Raw genomic sequence first — 11,385 nt, 5'->3', positions numbered from 1 at the left:
GCCCAGCGCTCAACTGCTGTGCCACCAGGGGAGGCCCCCTATGGGTATTTTTAATTCTGGGTCTACTTTTGGAAATGCCGAAACAGATTCAGGTGTTAAGTAAATTCACTTGTAACTAGCAGCAAAAGCAGAACTTGAACTCACAGAATTTGAGTCCTGAGAATAACTGCCCCATTACCTCACCCTCAACCCCATCTCCAAAACGTCTGCCTCTAGTTGCTGACTTGTGTGTATCAAATATTTAGTATTGTCCACCCAAGGAACTGAACTGTTTATTTGGATTAGTACTGAGAGTCAACAAGCACAGTAATCATAGTGCTAGACAAGTTAGAAATATTCAAGAAGTTCGGGTAAATGTACAATATAACACTGAACTAAAAACTCAGAACTAATGGCAAATAGCTATATGGGTGTAATTCTAGGTTCTTTATACTGTTTCACTGGTCAATGTGTTTATTTATTTATTTTTGCCAATACCACACAGTTTTCTTTACTATAGCTTTATAGTAAGTCCTAAAGATCAGTATTGCCAGTCCTCTAACTTTGTCCTCCTTCAATATTGTGTTGTACATTTCAGGTACTGTGTCTTTCTGTATAGACTTTTTTTTTCTCAAATTATACAAATTTGCCAACTGTTTATATATAATTTTGGAATTATAGCTTAAGTGTTAGTTTGCCCATATCCACAAAATAACTTGCTGGGACTTTAATTTAGGCTGCATTAATTCTATGGATCAAGCAGGGAACAACACACATCTTGACAATATTGAGTTTTCCAATCCATTATCAAGGAATATGTGTACATTATTTAGTTCTTCTTTGATTTCTTTCATCATTTTTATCATTAACCTCATATAGATCTTGTACATATTTTGCTAGATTTATGCCTAAATATTTCTTTTTGGTGTATGTTAATATAAATGGTATTGTGAGTTTAATTTCAAATTCCACATGTTCATTGCTGGTATATAGGAAAGTGATTGAATTTTGTATATTAACTTTGCATCCTGTAACTTTAATCGCTTATTAGTTCCAGAAAGGTTATTTTTTGTAAATTCTTTCATATTTCATACAAGATATTTTTGTTTCTTCCTTACCAATCTGTGTACTTTTTATTTGCTTTTCTTCTCTTCTTGCATTATCTAGAACTTACAGTATGATTGTAAAAAAGGAATGGTGAGAGGAGATATTCTTGGCATTATCCTAACCTTTGTGGGAAAGCTTACAGTTTCTCAGTAGTATGTGTGATTTTAACTGAAGATAGTCTATTAATTTAAGGAAATTTCCCTATATTCCTAGTTTACTGAGTGTTTTTGTAATGAATTATTGTTGGTTTTGTCAAATGTTCTTCCTGCATCAATTGATATGATTGTGTGATTTTTCTTCTTTAGTCTATTTTGATAGTTGATATTAATTAATTTCATTTTTGAACACTGAACCAGTCTTGCATATCTGAGGTAAATCACCTGGTTGTGCTGTGCTGTATAATCCTTTTTATTTGCTAATATTTTTATGGGGATTTGTGAATTTATGTTCATGAGTGATACTGATCTTTAGTTTTCCTTTCCTGTGATGTTTTTGTCTGGTTTTGGTATTAAGGTAATATCCACCTCATAAAATGAATTAGAAAATATTATCCTTCTGTATTCTGAAAAAGTTGTAGATAATTGTATGATTTCTTCCTTAAATATTTGGTAGAATTCACCAGTGAACACATCTGCTCCTGATGCTTTCTGTTTTGGAAGGTCATCAATTAATCATTCAATTTCCTTAATAGGCATAAGCGTACTCAAGTTGTTTCTTTTTGCGTGGTTTTTGTAGATCGTCTTTTAAAAAGAACTGATCCACTTTGTTTAGCTTATCAAATTTATGGGCATATTTGTCCATAGTGTTCATTGATTATACTTTTAATGTCCATGGGATCAGAAATGATGTCCCCTCTTTATCTACATTTTTTATATTAGTAATTTGTGTCCTCACTCTTTTCCTAGTTACCCTGGCTAGAAGATAACCAAAATTGTTGATCTTTGCAAACTACTAGTTTTGGTTTGTTGATTTTTACTACTGGTTTTCTGTTTTCAATTTCATTGATTTCTGCTCTAATTCATGTTTTTTTTTTTTCTGTTTACTTTGCACTTCATTTGAACTTCTTTTTTTTAGTTTCCGAAGGTGGAGGATTACATCATTGATTTTAGATCTTCCTTCTTTTCAAATGTATGCATTCAATGTTTTAATTTTCCTCTAAACATTATTTTTTCTGAATCTCACATGTTATGATAAGTTGTTTTCATTTTCATCTAGTTCAAAATATTTAAAAATTTTCTTCAATATATACCATTTTATCTGTGTTATATAAAAGTTTGTTTTTAATGTTCAAATATTTTAGGATTTTCCAACCATCTCTCTGGCCTATGTTTCTACTTTAAGTCCATTGGGGTCTGGTAGCCGACATGATTTCTATTCTTTTAAAAGTGTGTTTTACAGGACCTCCCTGGTGGCGCAAGGGTTAAGACATAACCTATGAAGCTATCCGCAGCCACTGCTGCAGGAGTTCGATTCCCCTGGCCAGCCAGGGAGCAACCCACATGGTGCAGCAGACCTCTCCTGATTCGCCCATGGCTCCCCTCTGCAGTGCACTTTGGTCAATCTGCCTGTTCTGTTCCCCACTCTGTCTCTGGTGAATCCTCTCACCCCACCCCCGCACCTCTGGCCTGTACCCCAGCTCTTGTATGCATAAAAAAATAAATCTTTAAAAAACAAAAGAAAAAAAAAAGTGTGTTTTTCATCAATTCCAAAGAGCACCTGCACCCCTATGTTTATAGCAGCACTGTTTACAATAGCTAAGCTTTGGAAACAGCCCAAATGCCCAAAAATAGATGACTGGATCAAGAAGATGTGGTACATATACACCATGGAATATTACTCAGCATTCAAAAAAGATAAACACATGCAATTTGCAGCAACATGGATGGCGCTGGAAGGGATCATGCTCAGCGAAATAAGCCAAAAAGAAAAAGAAAAATACCAGATGGTCTCACTCATAGCAGGAATCTAGAAAACTTAAATAAGGGACCAGGAAAACGAATATAAGAAAGTGAAAATCAAAATCAACAAAAAACTATGAACCAGAGACACTTTTTGGGGTGGGGGGCGGGAGGGGAGGGATTGGGGTCAGAATGGGGCGTTTGCAATTGTATGGGGAATATAAAAATAAAATTATTATTTAAAAAAAAATAAAAAAAAAATAAAATGTTCTCTATTCAGAAAAAAAAAAAAAAGTGCGTTTTACAGCCCAGAATGTAGTCTATTTTGGTGAATGTTCCATGTGCTTTCATATTCTATACACTTTTTATTTATCCACTTTGACAACATCTGTCTTTTAAATGGTGTATTTAGATCTGACAGTTAAAGTTAGATTAAAATCTATCCTATGTTTTACTATTTTTTTACTTGCTTTTTTTTATTATCCTTTCTCTTCTTTCACTCATTTTCTGGGGCTTCTATAATGCACAGAGGTCTATTTGATGTTGCCCTATAAATCATTTAGGCTATATTCACTTTTCTTGTTTTATGTTTTCTCTTGATTCTCATTCTAATGACTTCAGCATCACTGATTGTTTCTTCTGCTTGTTCAAGTTTTTTTTTTGAACCTCTCATGAAATTTTCAATTCAATTATTGTATATGTCAAATCCAGAATTTTTTTTTTTATTATTCTGTGTTTTTCTTCATTGTTTAGAACTAAAAGCCATTCTGGTTATTTGTATTCTGTTTATTGAGGTAACATTAGCTTACGATACTGTATATGATTCAGAGGTGTAAGATCACACTTCAGGTGTCTGTTGCCACACCACCCCCACCATCAAGGCACCCATAGTCTTCCATCATAGTCCCTTGTGCCATCACTCATTCTGATCTCCCTCTTCCCCCTACCCCTATGGTGGCCTCATCTACAGTCGGATTGCTAATGTTAGTTATTGTTTTGGTTTTATCTGACTCTTATTTTGTTTCTCTGTATTCCACATATAAATGACACCATCTGGTATTTGTCTTTCTCCTCCTGACTTATTTCACCTAACATAAATCCCTCCAATTCCACCCATGTTGTCACAACTAGCAAGAATTTGTCATTTTTTATAGCTGAGTAGCATTCCATTGTGTATACATACCTCATCTTCCTGATTTCATTTGTTTTTGGGCACTTATATTGTTTCCATAGCTTGGCTACTGTAAATAGTGTTGCAATGAACATAGAACTATATATATATATATATATATATTCCTTTGAATTAGTATTTTTGCATTCTTTAGGTAGATATCTAGATGTGGAATGGCTGGGGTACATAGTAAATCTATTTTTAATATTTTGACAAATCTCCATAATATTTTCCATAGGGGCTGGACCTGTCTACGTTCCCCCCAACAGTGTATGCGGGTTCCTTTTTCTCCATACCCTCTACAACACTTGTTATTTTTGCCCATTTTGATATGAGCCATTCTCATAGGTGTGCTACCTCATTGTGTTTTTGATTTGCATTTCTGTGACAAGTTCCTGAACAGGGGCTGTGGGAGAATCTGTGGGACTCAGTGGGGTTAGGGCAGGTATCCCGATTGGTGAACAGGCACTGTTCCTGACTTACACTTTCTCAGTCTTTCCTACCTTTTCTGATGGTTTCAGTCTCTCCTTGCTGAAATACCAGTCCTTACATCCACAGCTCTATTTCCTATCTGGCTGCTCCCTCCAGCAGCTTGTCTTCAGTGTCCTTGAAGGAAGCAATGACTCAAGGATTCTGTTCATCCACCATCCTCCCTTCTTCCCCTATTAATTTTTCTGTAGAGCAGAGGAGCTGGTGTCCAGAGGCTCACTTCCCTGCCAAGCTGTGGAAGGATGCTGTCAGGATGGAGCTCACTGAGGATTATGTGTTCCTGTCTCTGAATCCAGACCCTTCAGCAGCTCCTTCCTACTGTTTTAATGTGGCTTTTTGTGGATTGGACAATCACTTTGTTGCTGTAGAGTTTTGACTGGTTTACAGTGCTCCTATAACATTATTTTAGTTATATATTTCCATGGTGGGGGTAGGGGGAAGAGGTTCTGGAGTTTCCTATTCCATCATCTAGATAACATTACCAACTAAACACCGATTTTTAAAATACAACAAATCTAAAAATAGATTTACTATGGTAGAAATAATTGAAAGGGTAGACTCTTCCAACTTGTGAGATATCATTCCATTGTTTATTTTTTAATTTCTCACAACTTGGAAGAGTCTATCCTTTCAATTATTTCTGCCAGCATTGGCTATCTACCCTTTTCTCTCTTTTTTACAATGCTATAAATTAACAGAATCAATAAAGTACTTGCAGGGCCTCCCTGGTGGTGCAGGGGTTAAAGTCTCAACGAAATCAAGCTATCGGCAGCCACTGCAACATGAGTTCGATCCCTGGCCAGGGAGCTAACCCACATGGCACAGCAGACCTCTCCTGTCTCACCCACTGCTCCCCTCAGCAGTGTATTTCAGTCAATCCGCCTGTTCTGCTCCCCACTCTGTCTCTGGCAAATCCTCTCACACCCTGCACCTCTGACCTACACTTCAGTTCTTATACGCATAAATATTAAAAATAATCTTTAAAAAAAGTCTTTGCATTATACTAATAAATGTTTATTGTTATTTTAAAATGTTATAAGCAACATGAAATGATTGTATGGTGATGGACAAAATGTTAGGCATTTATTTCCTGGATTCTAATTTTCTGTTGTAAAGAATCTATTTTTAATTGCTTTGCTGGTTCTAGTACAGATAAATGGTTGAATTGAAACTGGGTATAATAATTAGAGATTAATATCTATGATATAATGTATATAATTTGTATTTTTGTATATTAGGTGAATTATTACAGTTTATTAAAATGATAATTTCAAAATAACACTTTGTTTTACTTAATATGCTTATATAGTTAATTATATTTTTAAGATAACATGGAAATCTTCACATATCTGTATGTTTATATATGTCTGAACACATACATATAAAACTATGTTAAAGTTAGAAATAAAGGTGGCTTATGAATCCTTTACTGAAAATTATTACAAGAGTATATACAAAAAATAGAATCAGAATTGAGTTTTCTTTCTGTTCAATGACCAACAGTAAATAGGTCATTGTTTTCAACTGATTTTTAAGTCAATTTCCATTCTTTATGATAAACTATTTTATACTTTTTAATAATATAATCAGAGTTTATTAGAAATGTTTCTTATATTTCTCCCCCCATGATTGAACTATTTTGTAAACTCTGAACTTCTGGCATATATTTAAGTCATATTTTAGAAGTTCCTTATTATTGGAGTAAAGTTCTGATTAATCATTGTTGCTTGTTGCTATGCTTTCAAAATGTTAGCTGTAAATATTTCAAAATTATTAGATACTGGTCATTGGCAGGAATGTGCTTACTCAATTATAGAATGTTATTTCAATTCCAAATTTATATCATTTAATGGTTATTTTCTTCTTCTTTTTTTTACTATTTCCCTCCTTTCTTAAGAATGTTATTTATTGTTAGTCCAAATAAAAATCCATTCCCCCCCACCAAAAAAAAATCTTGGTTTGTACTATGAAAGAATGTTTCTGATAAATCTCTTTGTGAACAACTGTGGATGCAAATAAAAATTTGCATTTGCCTGGTAGTGTTTATATATGCAAGGAAGGTATTAATTTGTATAACAAACAGAAGGCAAATATACCTCCTAGGTCTTTCCCTCTCCTAATGACTATTTCTTCTAAGTCTCTAACAACATGGGTTCAACTTGAAGACATTGGTTCGAACATATGCCTTCATAGGTACTTTTCCTTTATAAATCAATGCGGTCATATTTTGGTTATTGTTTAAATATTATGACCATCAGAAAATTGTGAAATATCATGAATTTGTTGAATATTATGAATGTGAAAGATTATTGATATTCTTGAAATACTCATTTTTAAAAGATCTCCAAGAATTATGTTTGATATTTGTGTGTGATGATAGGCATTAGACATAGGCAGCTTGTCGGCATTGATAGAGATACAATATACATACAATTTCAATAATGGATAGCTGCCTCTTAGAACAAGTGGAAAGATTAAGGACATCAGGAGGGAGCAAGTCAAGTAAGTGTGGCTTAGAAGGATGGTGAGAGATTACAGGTGTGTGTGTGTGAGAGAGAGAGAGAGAGAGAGAGATCAGGCCAGTAGCCAGTTCTGGAGACATGCAGGTCAGGTTTAAATGGCCTGGTCAGTGCCATTCAGATATATAGCTCAGCTCCCAGACAATGAGTTTACTTGCCCAGCTCCCAGACAATGCAGGGCAGATTGGCGACATTACTGGAGTTTTGGTTTTGAATCCTGATCTGGTTTTGAAAACAGATCAAACAAGTCCGAGCTCCGGCTGGCACCAATTAAGTTCAAGCTCCCACTGGCACCAATTAAGTCATTAAAACAGCTGGTTTGGAAAAAGGACCAATCACGTTTGGAAGGTAGGCGCCCTGAAAGGGATGTAAGCAGGCTTGCTAGCGACGTGGGTTGGCTTGAGAGGGAGGCTTGGCTTCATCTCCAGGAGAGCCGCCGGTTTCGGCCTCCCTTCAGAGGGGCGAAGCAATCTTGTACACGCAGCTTTTTGTTTGGACTACTGGACACTGTGGACACTATCTGCGGTAGGACAGCCGGCCATTTGTGGCCTTTCTTTATCCCAATCTCCCTTTGCAAATAATCCCCGTTGTTGTCGAATCCTGCGCTTGAGCCGTGACTTACAATTGTAAGCACATGGTGAAAAACTCCTAAACTCTGAGCAGATCCCCAAACTCTGCTCTTTCATTTTGACTTTGATATCTTATCAGAATCAATCTTATCTCATATGCTTAGAGTGTGGTTTTAGAGGCCTTGAGTGGGTCCCTTGCCACTTCATTCTTACACATAGAAAGATTTCTTACATGCTGCCAGTCTCCTAGGGGAGGAAGTTGTGCAAACATTTATTCCACAGTTTAGAGAAACTTAAAATACTTCTTCCTCCTAAGAATTTTCTTTATTCCATGGTATGCATGACATCAATTTTCTAACCTTTTTTTTTTTTTTACTATCAGGATTAAATTAGTTACATGATAGAGTTTTCTTGGCAAGAGGGAGTAAAATGAGAAAATACGTTTGTTTAATGGAGAGTGTGCGGGTAGGAAGTAGGATAGAGTTAAGAAAAAAGGGACGCTGAATGTCAAATATAAATTCAATCACCACTCCACAATTTTCCCCAAGACTCGACATATATGTTACACAATAATGAGTTTGAAAATATCAGATTCCTCAGTTATTTGAATATCATTATCAAATATTTGTGGGCAACTTAGCAAATGTTTCCAAGGCTGGTGTTTCAAAGTGATTTTGACATTATAAGTGGATCACTGACAGTAGTTTTTGTTTTAATGCCTTTCAAATATCTTCATTTGCATGATTTCATTTAACCCTCCCTACAGCCCTGTATTGTAGGTGGGACAAGTGCAATTCCTACTTTACAGAGAATGAAGCTGGTATAATTTAATTGCTTTAATTAAGACCTCAGAAGTTGTTAACTAGGAACCTAGTACCATGATTCTGGGTCATCTAATCATACTGCCTCCATATAATTATCCTCAAATACAGAATCACAACTTAGATATTCTATAGTTTGAAACATCTGTTCTTGTGTTGAAAAGGTGAGCAATTGGAGATAGCTTGATAGCATTTTGTGTGTGTGTGTGTGTATATATATATATAAATATATATAAAATCTTGTGTTTACCATCACGTCTGCTGACATATAACTCGTTTCTCTAGTTGTGAAACTGACAGGGAATATTAAATGATATTAACACATTATGTTGATTAAGAGTTTGCTCCTTTTTAGTTTCACTATGCAGATAGTGAACAAATACCATTGCTGAGGAATTTCTCTTGGGTTTGCTATCATGTTTAACCACATCTGTAACAGTATCATACATTGCATGCTCAAGGGGTAATAGCTCCTGGTGTTTGGAAGATAAGAATCCATATCCATCTGATCTTGAAGGGGAAAATGTATGTGTATGGGGCAAAAAAACTTAGTGCAATCCTTTTCACTTAAAAGGATACCCTGTCTTCAACCTGAATCATCATGGAAACTCTCCTTAACAATTGAGTCAACATAACCACAGAAGATAGTTGGTATCCAGAATGTATTACAATAGGTAGGGTCTCTCATATGATCAACTAAGTCATATTTTTCATTCTGCAATAACAAAATTTATCCTGTTTATACAGTTTATCTTTAACACATCCAGGAAAAATTAAATACAAATATATTTGAATAATGCAGTAAAGGTTTTGTAAATAGTTGACATAAACTATTTTATAGCATCGCAATGCTTGATTATATCATTTTCCCTTTTGTGCTTTTCACTTTTACAGGTATGTGAAATAGGGAGTTTCGTTGGTTGTTTCATTGTCTACTCATACCCTATTTGAGAGAATCCCAGTCATAGTCTCTTTGAAAAGTGTTACCTTAATATTCCTTCTGTTTCATTTAGGTTTAGACTGTGCTGTAGCTGAGATCCAAAGTAACCATAACTCTTAAAAGATGTTAATTAGGAGAGAGTCCTGCATAGGTAGGGAAGATTCCCACATGCACTGTGAACCCAGGTTTGGTGTACTCTGTTGCTTTGTCATCTTCAACATTTATTTTCCATCTCATGTTCCAAGATGGTTGCCAAACTGCTTGCAGGTAGCAGACCCGTGGAAAGGGTGAAGAGGAATATGCCTTCTCTATTAAGGCCATTTTCCAAAAGTTGAATATAATATTATAATTTTCATTTTACCAACCAGAATGTAGTTACATGGCCAAACCTAGTTACAAAGGAGGCTGAGTAGTATAGCCTCTGTATTTGTTCTGCGTGACCAATATGCCCAACCAAAACTTATGTGTACAAGTAAGGCAAGAAAGAATTATGAATCAATACCTATAAATCTTTGTAACTTCTCCTGGAGGAAGTGATTTTGATGTTGCCTCAGGATACCTACTCATTCTTGTGTCCAGAAGCCAAAATGAATCCCATAATATGTAAGACTTGGCTGACATTTGAAGATTAAGGGAAATGAGGGAGAGGACAACAATCTGGCTTGTTTAGAATACCACTAGTCCACCTTTCTCGCCTTGCTTTAATTGAAACTGTGGAAAAATTGCTCTCCCAGACCAAGACCTGGCTAGATCAGACCTATTGAAGGTCATGCAAGTGGCTCTATCATATTAACCAGTTATATTTTGATATTTTATCTATTACATAATTTTGTGCTATAAAACATTCACCTTATGAAATTGAATTAGGACATATTTTAGAGGAATGAGTTTAAAATGAAATAAAATGAACTGAGAAACATATGTTCCATTTTTTTCTTTCTGATCCTATATCCTTCTAGTCACACATTTCATCAACAGAGGGCATTGTAGGTTTATTTCATTTTTTGGCTGCTTTGTAACTTTCAATTATCGCTTCCTTTCATTTAGAATTGCACCATATTATCCCGGGTAACATTAATAAGTGTGTTGTATTTGTGAAATATACCACAGATAATTTATCTATGATACCATAATCCACAAGTCATTATATATAAATTATCATAGTATTTTGTTGTAGACAAGCTATTTAAAATTAATTATTTAGAGTTAAAAATACTAGACTATTTTTCTAATCTTTATATTAAAGACTACATATCTTATGATCTGTGCTAACCTGAGACTTTTTTGTTGTTCTTGTATCACCCCCGATGTTATAATAAAGGAAGTAGAAACAATACTATAATTAAGAATCATCATTTCGATTATATTTTCAGTGACATTGTTTTACTTTAAGTGACATTTAGAGCTTATTTTAAGTGACCTTTAGATCTGTACCATGTTCTGAAAAGCATTAAGGGATTTGGAAGAGAAATAGCTTTTAGCTTTTTTACAAATGAGCTACATGTCCATCTCAGATTGAGACTTAAAAAATTCATCATGTCTGTCACTGAAACTTTTTAATGTCAACTTGAAATCTCTCTTAAAATATAATTTCCTCCTTTTTATAACGAGTTAATGGAAAATATTGGGAATTTTAGACAATTGTTCTTAATGGGAAATTTAAGTACATGTTTTTTCTAGTACTCTCTATACTTGAGTTGTATAAAAAAAACATTTTTAGAGATGTTGTGTAATAATGCTCTGAAAGAGCTTTATAGAGAAAAACACAGGATGAGTCAGAAAAAAAGAAACCTTCCTAACAGTAGCACAAACAGACCTGGAAATTTATTCATTAATTTATATTTATTCAACAAATATTTACTGAATACCTAAGCTGTACCAGGCACTGTTCT

The sequence above is a fragment of the Talpa occidentalis genome, unplaced genomic scaffold, assembly GCF_014898055.3.
Source record: "Talpa occidentalis isolate TD23 unplaced genomic scaffold, MPIMG_talOcc4v2.1 talOcc4.15, whole genome shotgun sequence".
In the NCBI taxonomy this organism is placed as follows: Eukaryota; Metazoa; Chordata; class Mammalia; order Eulipotyphla; family Talpidae; genus Talpa; species Talpa occidentalis.
The sequence above is the reverse complement of the archived record's forward strand: the minus strand, read 5'-3'. Positions refer to the sequence as shown.